The following is a 12,666-nucleotide window of genomic DNA, read 5'->3' on the forward strand; positions in this document are numbered from 1 at the left end:
GTTTAATGTACCTGCAGACAACGGTAGCGACATTGTTCTCCTCTGTCATGGATTACACCACTTATGTTTTTCATCGATCCAAAAGTAATGAGAGCTTCGTGAACGTGGAACATACTAGAAAATACAAGAATGTGTATGCTTAGATTTCACTGTCATTCCACAAGTCCTCGGTCAAAAGATCCTCAAGGATGTGAACTAAATATACTCGTACAAAATTTCGTCGGCAGTCTAAGAAAATAGTCGTCTGAAAGGGGGAAAACAGGTAAGGAATTGAAAAAACTTCTTAGATATTGCAGTCATACGCCATCAAAGGAAAAGAATGCGCAATGCTTAGATACCACTGCAGTTAGAAGTTCACAAAACACATATTACATATTGCACAGAACACTAATCAACAATTCTTCTTCTTAAGACCGACGTTTTTGAGATATAAGGAGGCAGTCACTAATAAATATGTCAGTGTCCTGTTAAATATTAATTTACTATCGTCCCTGCTAAGTTACCGAAAATGCTCCTGAGTCATGGAAATAATCTTTTACTAAGTAAAAATTTTTTATATCCTGATGTAGGCTGCATTTTTCCTTACGAGTAGTATTCTTTCTGCACACTGAGGTCTTGGTTTGGAAATGGAGACAACTATTAACCTATATTTTCTGTAAGGAATAAATGTACTAGTATGCTAGTTGCTACAAACTAGCTTTTGTGCGGGATGTTCCGAGTTCACACCACAAATAGTACAACCTGGGCTTGAGAAAATGTTATCTTAGATTGAAGATCTGCCAAAATTCGCCTACGCCTGATCGTCACGAAACTTTAATCAGCGTATAGTGCCCTGTTTTTAATTTTTAATGACGCGTTTATAACAACGTTTCCATTTCAAATATCTGTTTCGGTAGCTGTTCAGAAGCTCTGTGGTATGTTTCACCCAAGTGTATTTGCTACCAAATTTGACCTACAAAATTTAATGCTACTGACCGCTTCATTCTTCTCATCATACACTTTGTATATCCGGGGGAAAACTTTTCACAGCTTCTAAGCTGCATCTAATAATTCTCTAAGAAAAAAAAAAGCTTCAATTACTTATTGATGTAAAAGAGCCATGTATATGCCATTTAAAAAACCGCTATTGTTAAGATACATTGTGTTGATATGATTCACTGATGGAAATTATTTCGACGTTGATTCTTACATTAGCGCATTAAAAGACTAAGACCTAGTGAAAACAGTCCATCACTCACTTACAGTAGTCACTTGCAGCACACTCATGTAGCCGCGAATTTCGGATTCTGAGTCATCTAACTACATCATTATCTTGCAGTTGGGTTCGAAGCTGATGTGGAGATGTGGGGAGAGCCTTTGGAGCGAGAGGGAGAAGTGTACTGAAATATCAAGAACTTCACAGTCAATATTGATCTTGGGAAGGTCCATATACAGCTTGACAACCTATTCAATGGCGGCAAGGTGCTGGGTAAGTGTTCAACGATTTTTGGTTGCTTGGTTTAAAGATGAAAGGGACCAAACTGCAAAGGTCATCGGTCCCTTGTTTCATAGAAAGACAGAGCATATTTAAACCATCCGCCAGTCAGACTAAGCATTAAAAAAAAAAAACGGGGGTAGAAAAGCCATAAAGTCTTTAATGAAATTATTTTCTATAACTGTGTTAAGCGGATATTAAAAGATAAATTTAATCTGTTTACTGAAAGAGATAGGTAAGGTTTCATGTCAGTACAATTTACGATCAACCACTGACAATAATAGCTTATTTCATCTTCAATTTGTAATCATTCAGCAGTAATGTACTTTAGTAAAACGCGAACTCATTATCTAAATTGACACAGAAGCACCTAATGGCAAACGGTAATTATAATGAGCTAATGACGCCATATAGGCAATGACCAGTTCCCTTAATTGCGACGTCGCATTAATATACCACATCCCACGCAGTGACTCCACTGTGTGCGGCCATAGTTAATCTCTGCCACAGTAGCTAATCAGACAAACAAAACTGTATGTTCTGCAGCCTATTTCATGGTTTCTGTTTACTGTGAAACAAGCTGTAATGCAACCATTGTTTATTGTTTACTCCAACGATTTGTTAACATGAGATGTCCTGGCTGCACCTGTCGCGTATATGTAAAACTCTAACTATCCAGCTGTTTTCGTTTGGAAAGCAAATCATTGTGCATTAATGAACGAAATCACAGCGACGTAAATGATGTCGCAGAGTCCAGTGCGAGCAGAGGTTACATTGACGTCAACGATGAAACATCATCCGCAGTTTTTCTATTTGCATCACAGTGTAAAATCTAAGCTGTAAATATAATCAGAACTCTATGTTTTTTGTGGTAGCTAGCCCAACCAAGAATAGTACTCAGCAATCATACAGCTCTATTAAGAAACAAAATCGACTATGGCTATTTCATGTATTACAATGCAACATATGCAATCTTAAGCAAGTTGGAAAACTGCACTACATATGCTTCAGGATATACTTAGGAGGAATGACATCAACTACAAAGAACGCTCTCTCGGTAGAAGCATGTGCAACCCTGCTTTATCTATGAAGACACTTACTAGTAGATAAATATTATTTAAACAGACTGTGGACTGATGAACATCCAGCAACTACAAGCATAGACGCATCCTATATTGTGGCCAAAGATAACTGTAGGAGAGCTATCACCTCAGCCGTGTTCCACAGTCCCGGAATTATTTTAAAACGAAAAATGTTGTCACTATGAATCCTCCAGTGTGTGAATGTGATGCAACTTGCTGAGTAACTCTCCGATATATGTTAGAAAATAGACTGAAGAGGGGCCAATTTGCTTTCATTTCTGTTATAGCCTTAGAGTAAGATAGTAATCAATTTTCATCTGGAATATACAGTCTGAGTTTCAGAAAGAAGTACGAGTGAAATACAGAGAACGAAAGGTAATGAATAAATTGTCGAGAAAACACATTGCAGTTATAGGGGTAGAAGTACCAGTAACGGTAGCAGTAGTTGAGAAGGGAGTAAACCAGGTTTGTAGTCTAATCCCGAAGTTATGAAGTCTGTACACTGAGCATGCAGTTAAGTATTCCAAAGAGACAGATGGAAAGGTAATTAAAGTGCTTGGAGAAGAGACAGAAACTTTGCCTAGTGACGTAGTAATTGCCTCAGAGGTAGGAAAGGACTTAGAAGAGCAGTTGAACGAAATGGATGATGTCATGAAAAAAGGTTATCAGATGAGCAATGACACAAGTAAAACAAGTGTAATGAAATAGACTCGAATGAAATCAAACAATGCTGAGGAAATGAGATTAGGGAATGTAACACTAAAAGAAGAAGATGAGACCTTGTATTTGGGCAACAAAGTTAGTGAAAATGATGAATGTAGAGAGTATAAAAATCTGACTTGTAAAGAGAAATTAGTTAATATCTTCTATAAATGTAAATGCCACGAATCCTTTTCTAAAGGTGTGCACCTGGGTTGAAGCCTTAACACAGAAGTGAAATGTGGACAACAAAATGTTCGCACAGAACAGAGAGTTTTGAAATGTCAAGCTATTGAAGTACACTTGAAGATTAGATGGATAGATTGGACAGCTAAAGAGGAAGTGCTGAATCAATATGGGGAAAAGAAATTTATGGCTCATTCCAACTGAAAGACTGGATTGTTTAATATGAAACATCGTGAGTCAGCGAGGATTCTAGTCAGTTTTGCAATGTAACGGAGTACAGTGAGTGTTTTTTTTTTGGGGGGGGGGGCGGTAGTGGGTGGTAACTTTTCAGAGAGATCAGGGCTTCAACATTGTAAAAAGATTCAAATACAAAATGATTGCACTAATATGCAGAGATAAAGAGAGTTGTATGTTACAGACTAGCATAGAGAGCTGTACGAAACCAGTCTTTGTACGGAAAATCACGACTATATATCACTTGAAAATGGTACGCACACGTAGTCGCGTTTGGCACAAAGAGATACGGTAACAGTGCAAGGGAAACATGTTGTCGCCTCTGAAACTGTAAGACCGTATGCCGATACAAGAAGAAGAATATATTCATAACTGTTTTGTGTTCCATTGCAGGTGAGAACATGAACAAGTTCTTCAACGAGAACATGGACCTGTTGGTGCAGGACCTGAAACCGACGATTGAGTTGGCGTCGGCGGCTACGCACATGCACGTGGCGAGGAGGCTGTTGATCAAGGTGCCCTGCAACTCCGTCTTCCCCCCCCCCCCCCATCCCCCCCCTCCACCCACCACAAATCGGGAGCATCCGCGAGAGGCGAGAGCATACGCGTGTTCGTCACCTACTTATAACAGGAGCAGCCCGGAGGAGCTGCCACCAAACCAATTCAGACTGCACGCACTTGCACACATATTTCAAGAAACTCTTCACTCCACTGTCTGCTTTTATTGATGTTTCCTGGATGTACAGAAAAGAAAAAAAAAATTCCTTGTGAAACACTTCTCACGTTACACACCTTATTGACATGAGTGAAAAGTCACTGTTACAGTATTTGTAGAACTGGAACCTTTCGTTTCTAGGGTAAATTTGAGTAAAGCATTTCGCTATTCTGAAGTGAGTACCACAGCAACGTAAGCATTGCCCTGTATGCATGGGATTCACACGCCTGCAGTGTGCCAGACAGAGGAGTATGACCGGTCTGACCTCCAAAACAGGTAGCCACACAGTATCAGATTTCTCTGACCGCCATTACGTCGCGCTACTTCCATAAACATGTTTCGCGGATACAGCCAACAAACTCAGGTCCCGACGTTTCCCACTTGCTTGCTGTGATTGATACTGGCTGAGTGCAATTGACGAAAGGTCTCCAGATTAAAATTTGGGAGACATAAAGTATTATTTTCTTGGAATAACTGGCTTAGCTTCGAATTTTGGTGACATTGAAGATTTGGAAAATCTATAGCGCTACAATTTGATTGGCACTGCGCAATCAGAATTTTTAATCAAATGATATACAGGTTGTAGGAAACTACATAAATTCATAGCTTTCTTGGTGCGATGGCCGCAATGGCGAGTAAACAAATATCGGCCAAGTCGGTCATTCGCGCTGGATCGAGAATCACTCACGTTTCCATTTTGGAACCTGTCAACAATATATTAAAGGGATTTTTATTGAGAAATAATATCACAAGAGTCATTGGTTGAAAGAAAGAAATAATTATTTACATTTGTTTACAACGGTACGTGCATCTTAACAGATCAAAACCAGGAGGAGGAAAGGAAGTGAGAGATGAAGAAAGACACACAAATAATAGAGATCACATCGCAAATGTATCCCAATTTAGATCCATTTCTCCATAGTTTGGAACACAATGACTTCGTATTTTAATACTATGACTCCTTTCTTTGTCAAGAGGGGCTCACTGCACAATTAAATCATTGCTTTTAATAAAAGTAATTTTAATAGCACAAGAAAGACAGGAAAGGTGCTCATATGCCATTACAGTCTGGCCAGAGACAGGCTGCCTTGGGGTGTGGGGTAATTGGGACAGTTTCCTTAATTATTTGCGGACTAAGGGCTACATTACATGCTTGAAACGCCGGGAGGTACAGGTGACGGATTTCAGTAGCTGTCACTGTGTATCACCGAACGTTCATTATACAGTGCAGCGTTTTTAAATCTTTTAACGTAGTAATTTTCAGGATTTCGGATTTTAAAATTCGTTTATATCTTCGACAGAAACTTGTGGTAGTCACCACACATACATATCTACATCTGCATCTACGTTGACACTGCGTCGTCCGGGGTGGCCGAGCGGTTCCGGGTGCCACAGTCTGGAACCACGCGACCGCTACTTTCGCAGGTTTGAGTCCTGCCTCGGGCATGGATGTGTGTGATGTCCTTAGGTTAGTTAGGTTTAACTAGTTCTAAGTTCTAGGGGACTGATTTACCTCAGAAGTTAAGTCCCATAGTGCTCAGAGCCATTTGAACCATTTTGACACTCTGCATATCACAATGGCAGAGGGTTCATGGAACCAGTTTCACAATAGTTCTGTATTACTTCAGTTTTGAACAGCGGGCGAAAAGAACGAACACCTGTATCTTTCTCTGAGAGTTTTGTTTTCACTTGTTTTATTATGATGATCGTTTGTCCCTATGTAGGTTGGCGTCAACAAAATGTTTTCTCATTTGATAGAGAAATTTGGTGATTGAAATTGTTGTGTTCTGCCTGCTCGTCGAATATGGGGTGGCTAGTAAACCTGCTTTCTTGGATAACTAGCCAATTCAAGCAAATCGTATTAATGAATTTTTATTACAGTAAGATCAATGACAATACTCCACTTTCAGAATCTACAATGGTGTCGCAAGCAGTGGCATACAAAATAAGAAAATGTCTTCAGTATACACAATTCCTAATACAAGTGAAACAATACAGTTCCTAAGTCGGTGCTGTAGAGTGCGTAGATCGGCTAGCCTTCAATTGGGCTGCAGCCAGGCTGCGCGGCGCTTATGTTCTCTTCGCCTAGAGGCAGCTGCTGTCTCAGTGTTGTCCTAGAGACGGGTCGGTCAGCGTACCACTGACGCCTTCTCTTCTTTACAGCCCGCTCTGCTCCACTGTTTCTGACCGTCGATGCCGACGCCTGACAATTACGCCGGAACAGAAACTGCGAGAGAAGATTCGACTGCAACGCAAAATGCCTTTGTTTTAATAGTGTACAACCCAAATCCCGTATTATGACCGTGACACTCTCTACCCTACGTCGCGATAATACAAAACGTGCTGCTCTTAGTTGAACCTTATCGATGTACTGCGTTAATCCTATCTAGTAAGGATACCAGACTGTGCAACAACACTCCAAAAGGAGACGGGCAACCGTAGCGTAGGCAGCCTCTTTGGTAGATCTGTTATATTTTCTAAGTGTTTTGCCTATATATGCAGTCTTTGTCTTCCCATCCTTACAGCATCTGCGAGGTGCCGTGGTGGAGAAGAGTTTATACCACCTTAATTCTGACAAATTTTTCATGAGAGTGAGACATGCACTCGAGCTCCTCCTCACATTAATTATGCGCACAACGGTAACGAAGGGAAATGGTGGTGTAACCTACTAGTTGGTAAAACAAGGAGTGCTCTCTCACAATAATTTAATGAAAAATCGTAATCTACTCAGAGGAAAAAAAGGGAACTTTATCATAATAAACAACAGGAAATGGAGTTACGCATATATCTGCGAAATGGTATGCGGTTTAAATACACTCCTGGAAATTGAAATAAGAACACCGTGAATTCATTGTCCCAGGAAGGGGAAACTATCACATGATCACACTGACAGAACCACAGGCACATAGACACAGGCAACAGAGCATGCACAATGTCGGCACTAGTACGGTGCATATCCACCTTTCGCAGCAATGCAGGCTGCTATTCTCCCATGGAGACGATCGTAGAGATGCTGGATGTAGTCCTGTGGAACGGCTTGCCATGCCATTTCCACCTGACGCCTCAGTTGGAACAGCGTTCGTGCTGGACGTGCAGACCGCATGAGACGACGCTTCATCCAGTCCCAAACATGCTCAATGGGGGACAGATCCGGAGATCTTGCTGGCCAGGGTAGTTGACTTACACCTTCTAGAGCACGTTGGGTGGCACGGGATACATGCGGACGTGCATTGTCCTGTTGGTACAGCAAGTTCCCTTGCCGGTCTAGGAATGGTAGAACGATGGGTTCGATGACGGTTTGGATGTACCGTGCACTATTCAGTGTCCCCTCGACGATCACCAGAGGTGTACGGCCAGTGTAGGAGATCGCTCCCCACACCATGATGCCGGGTGTTGGCCCTGTGTGCCTCGGTCGTATCCAGCCCTGATTGTGGAGCTCACCTGCACGGCGCCAAACACGCATACGACCATCATTGGCACCAAAGCAGAAGCGACTCTCATCGCTGAAGACGACACGTCTCCATTCGTCCCTCCATTCACGCCTGTCGCGACACCACTGGAGGCGGGCTGCACGATGTTAGGGCGTGAGCGGAAGACGGCCTAACGGTGTGCGGGACCGTAGCCCAGCTTCATGGAGACGGTTGCGAATGGTCCTCGCCTATACCCCAGGAGCAACAGTGTCCCTAATTTGCTGGGAAGTCGCGGTGCCCTCGCTCAAAGTCCGTCAACTGCACATACGGTTCACGTCCACGCTGTCGCGGCATGCAACCAGTGTTAAAGACTGCGATGGAGCTCCGTATGCCACGGCAAACTGGCTGACACTGACGGCGGCGGTGCACAAATGCTGCGCAGCTAGCGCCATTCGACGGCCAACACCGCGGTTCCTGGTGTGTCCGCTGTGCCGTGCGTGTGATCATTGCTTGTACAGCCCTCTCGCAGTGTCCGGAGCAAGTATGGTGGGTCTGACACACCGGTGTCAATGTGTTTTTTTTTCAATTTCCAGGAGTGTATTACAATGAGATTTATTATGCATCAGAACACATAGGCACAGGATTATCGACACAAACAGTGGGTTAAAGGATTGGGTATTCTGAACTATTGTGTGAATAAGAGTTGGCTCGAGAAGAAGGGTGCCTACTCTCTGTGATGCAATAGCTTGACGAAATTGACTCGAGGTCTTAATAAATCAAATGTTACTCTCTCGACTATGTTGCAGTATCGCGATTAGTAGTTACAGATCACATGGGATCACATGGAGGAACAAGCAAAGTGGACTTGTGGCAAAGCAAGCGCACGTGCTGCTGAGGACTTCAGTATAAAATTGATAGGTCCTACAATGCCTGAGCCGCAAAATACGTTACCAAACTTAAAATATGTAGCATGTGGTAGGTAGGCAGCTTTCTGATGATGTAGGCGCCGACTTCTGGTGTGCAGCAACTCTGTTTCAACCTCTGGCTTCGAAGGCTGCTCGAGAATTCTAAGTTATGCTGAAAAAAGTGCGACTGAGTCGCAAGACCGTACGATGCCGATGAAGATCAGATCCCGAATCCCCTGCGCGAGCACAACGCAAGAGCGAAGCCAACATTGCTCATCTCCCTACTCTCCTACTCATAGAAAACCGCGAATCATCATTCAGTGATGATTCCAAAATACCCCCACACTGTCTCAGGACATCACTCGCGCCAATAGCGACCGTTCCCTCCAATTTCGAGCAGGGCACTATGACGTCAACTAGCCCCAGTTGAAGTTGACCAGTCATGTCTCTGCTATTCAGCTGAGGGCGCTGAACTTGCCGTTTCACCAGCCACAAAAACAACCTGCCTAGGCTCGTGGTCGTGCGGTAGCGTTCTCGCTTCCCACGCCCGGGTCCCCGGGTTCGATTCCCGTCGGGGTCAGGAATTTTCTCTGCCTCGTGATGACTGCGTGTTGTGTGATGTCCTTAGGTTAGTTAGGTTTAAGTAGTTCTAAGTTCTAGGGGACTGATGACCATAGATGTTAAGTCCCATAGTGCTCAGGGCCATTTGAACCAACCTGCCTAGACCACTGGCCATCTGGCGCCAGACATTCGCACCCAGCATGGCACGGTCCACAAGTATTCTCAGAATCAAGGACAATGCAGTCATTTGTTGCCATGAGACTTCGTTCCCGACGCGCCGGAACGGTAAACACATAAACTGGGTGACACTGAGACGGCTAGCAGGTCATTTCGCCCTGCATACAATAGGCGAAACTCCACTGACGTCAGTTATTCTGAAAGATTATTAAGCCCATTGAACGAACCTCTCAGAATTCGGGAAAGTGCAGCCCCCAACAGGAAATGGAGTGTGCCGTGTCCTACGATGTTCGCCTCGCACATGCCACACAGGGAAGTAACCCAACATGCATAGGAAGCAAGTGAAAAGTATTTTTGAGCTCTCAGTACAAATACTGTCATTACAACAACCTTATTCGGTCTGTTACCACCGTGCAATGACATAGAACATTAATAAAATTGATGAAAATGAGAGGCGACATGCAAAAGAGGACATGGAACCTCTCACTCTTTTCGTGATGATTGGGTGTTGTGTGATTTCCTTAGGTTAGTTGGGTTCTAAGTTCTAGGGGACTGATGACCATAGATGTTAAGTCCCATAGTGCTCAGAGCCATTTGAGCCTCTCACACTTTCTACGAGTTCTTTCGTATATAAATTGTTTTTAACAGTATACGTTTCTTGAAAAAATTGCACCAAATGAGTGTGAAAATGGATTGCTGAAGGGCAACGGTCCAAGCATATGGGTCTGACTAAGAGTCTCAGAGCTGCTCTGCCTGACGTCTACGTGATCTACTCAAGAACAAACTAGTATATTTTTGGGTGAGTTCATTACATTAGTTAGCGTCGCTATTTGGTTTGTAGCGTCTCGCACAACAAATTGTACTTGAATGGCATGTTTTCAATACATTTGTAAATAATGGCCTCAGCTCCATAAATATGAGACAGTACTGTGTGAAAGCGTTTCACCGCATTACATACTGCTTTTCTGAATTGTCGGCGTGCATCTGAGAATCATGAATTTATGATCGCTACGGAGAGCGAGTCTTAGGTCTTTGTACAGTACAGCAACTCATAATACCTGAAAAGTAATGGACATAATACAATTATCTATAGTACTACAATCACAACTGTACAACCGAATTTTGTTGGTGAATACACTTAATCCTTCTCTTCCTTGCTCTCTTCTGTCGCGTCTAGCCTTCCGAACTCTTTTCTTGAATTAGATCTCAAATTTTGTAGCTTATTTTTTAATGCATATTGGTCCACATTGAGAATAACACCTAAAAATGTTTCGGTCATCTCTTTACACATTGTTTTTTTTTTTTTACATTCTTCTTTGTGTAATGTTCATGGGTCAATGATCACAAACAACGTCTTCCGTAGTACAATTGTGTGCTTTTTCAATATGCTCATTATTCCGTTCCTTCACGAGGCTTTGCTACGGCCGCATTTTCGAATCCTGCCTCCGGCATGGATGTGTGTGATGTCCTTAGGTTAGTTAGGTTTAAGTAGTTCTAAGTTCTAGGCCACTGGTGACCTCGGATGTTAAGTCACATAGTGCTCAGAGCCCTTTTAACTATTTTCCAAGAGACTTAAAGAAGGTAATACATGTTGTCATGTAAAGAACAAAAGAAAAACTCACTGATTTATTAATGTGGCCCATCGCAGATATTTGGTCATGCGTGACTAGCAATTGGCAAAGAAGCTTGCTGTCATGCAGATGTGCACAGGCTGAAAAATTGCACAGAGGATCGTAGGCCTCGCGCTGTATTGTGTCATAGGTAACCTCCACGTTTCCTTAACAGTATGCAAATAGCCACATGCTTGTTTGGTAACAGTCGGCGAGTCATTGTGTGATGAAAGTCAATGAGTCTCTGCCACGTGACTGAGAGTTACGGGTCGACTGCTGCTCCCTTGCCTTGGGAATGCAGATGTCGTGCTCTCATGAGTACTCTTTCGCCACGTTCGTTGTTGGCTGTCCAAAATTCCAATACTGTTCAGATGACATGTAAAAAAAAGACAATGCACACTGCAACATGTAAATGATTATTCTTAAAGTGTAAAAGCATGAAATTTGTAGGAGTAACACTGTACATGGTCTTTATCTAAGAAAAATTAGGTAGACTGTTCCTAATTCTGAAGATGCGTTTCAGTGTTCGATATCTCTGAGGAGATCGTTCTCTGCCTTGTGTAGTGATGAACAAATGTAGTAATATAATATTACCTTGAGTACAGTACATCACAGTAAGCAAAATTTCCTTGTTTCCTATCATTACTGTTGTTGCATTTGTAATGGCCGCCAGTGCAAAATAACATGACGTCCGAATGGAGCCGGAGTTTGATGAGATTCAGAACATTGTAGCACCAATAAGTTCTCAGTATTGCAGATCGAAGTCGTCCGCTCAGAAACAGTATCAAGCTCCTCCCCTTTAACTATGTAGGTCACTGTTACATTATATGAAGTCCAATAGAAATATGAAATTAAGGTCCAATATGACTCGTTGACATTAACACAATCGGTGTAATTATGTGGGTTGCAGTGGAGCGTAACGATCGGTTACTGGATATTGGATGTGTCATATTGGATTTTGGCCTTTGGTTGGTACACAGAATGTCAAACTGTTAAATAGGATGAGTATGAACTAGAACATTCAGCGTGATCACGTAACGAATTAAGATTTGTCGTCTTCAATTAACAGGGACGAAACGGCTTGAATCGAGTCAAGTATTCCGTTAACTGCAGTCAACTGACTAATCGTTATGGGCAGAATCAGGCACAATGAAACACAACAGAATTCTGCTCAGTATTACATACAACTCGAATGGCAGATATTAATACTAACACTTTTGCCCAAAATGAAAAACAATGATAAAGCATTAAGAAGTTTAACACGATGCTGAACAGCAATGCAGTAGGTTTACTCAAAACAATTACGTCACTTTACTTTGAAAGTAGTAACGGTAAAGTTAAGAACCAATGCACTCAGAGAAACGAAGCAGCATACGCATCCACAAAAACTTTTAAAAAACTGAAAATAAATTAAAAAAACCGTGCAATACAGTGTGGAAAATAATTTTCACGATGTCCTACCCATATAATAACAGTGAAATACATGCTTGCTAACTTCCAAATTTAACATTTATAGTTTTTCAGCTGCAGTAATGACTACTCCATTATTCAGGAGTGATGCATTGATTTCCTTGAATGCGAGAAAAGTAAGGCGGAATTCGTAGCTTCAAATG

Source organism: Schistocerca gregaria, chromosome 8, assembly GCF_023897955.1.
Source record: "Schistocerca gregaria isolate iqSchGreg1 chromosome 8, iqSchGreg1.2, whole genome shotgun sequence".
Taxonomy (NCBI): domain Eukaryota; kingdom Metazoa; phylum Arthropoda; class Insecta; order Orthoptera; family Acrididae; genus Schistocerca; species Schistocerca gregaria.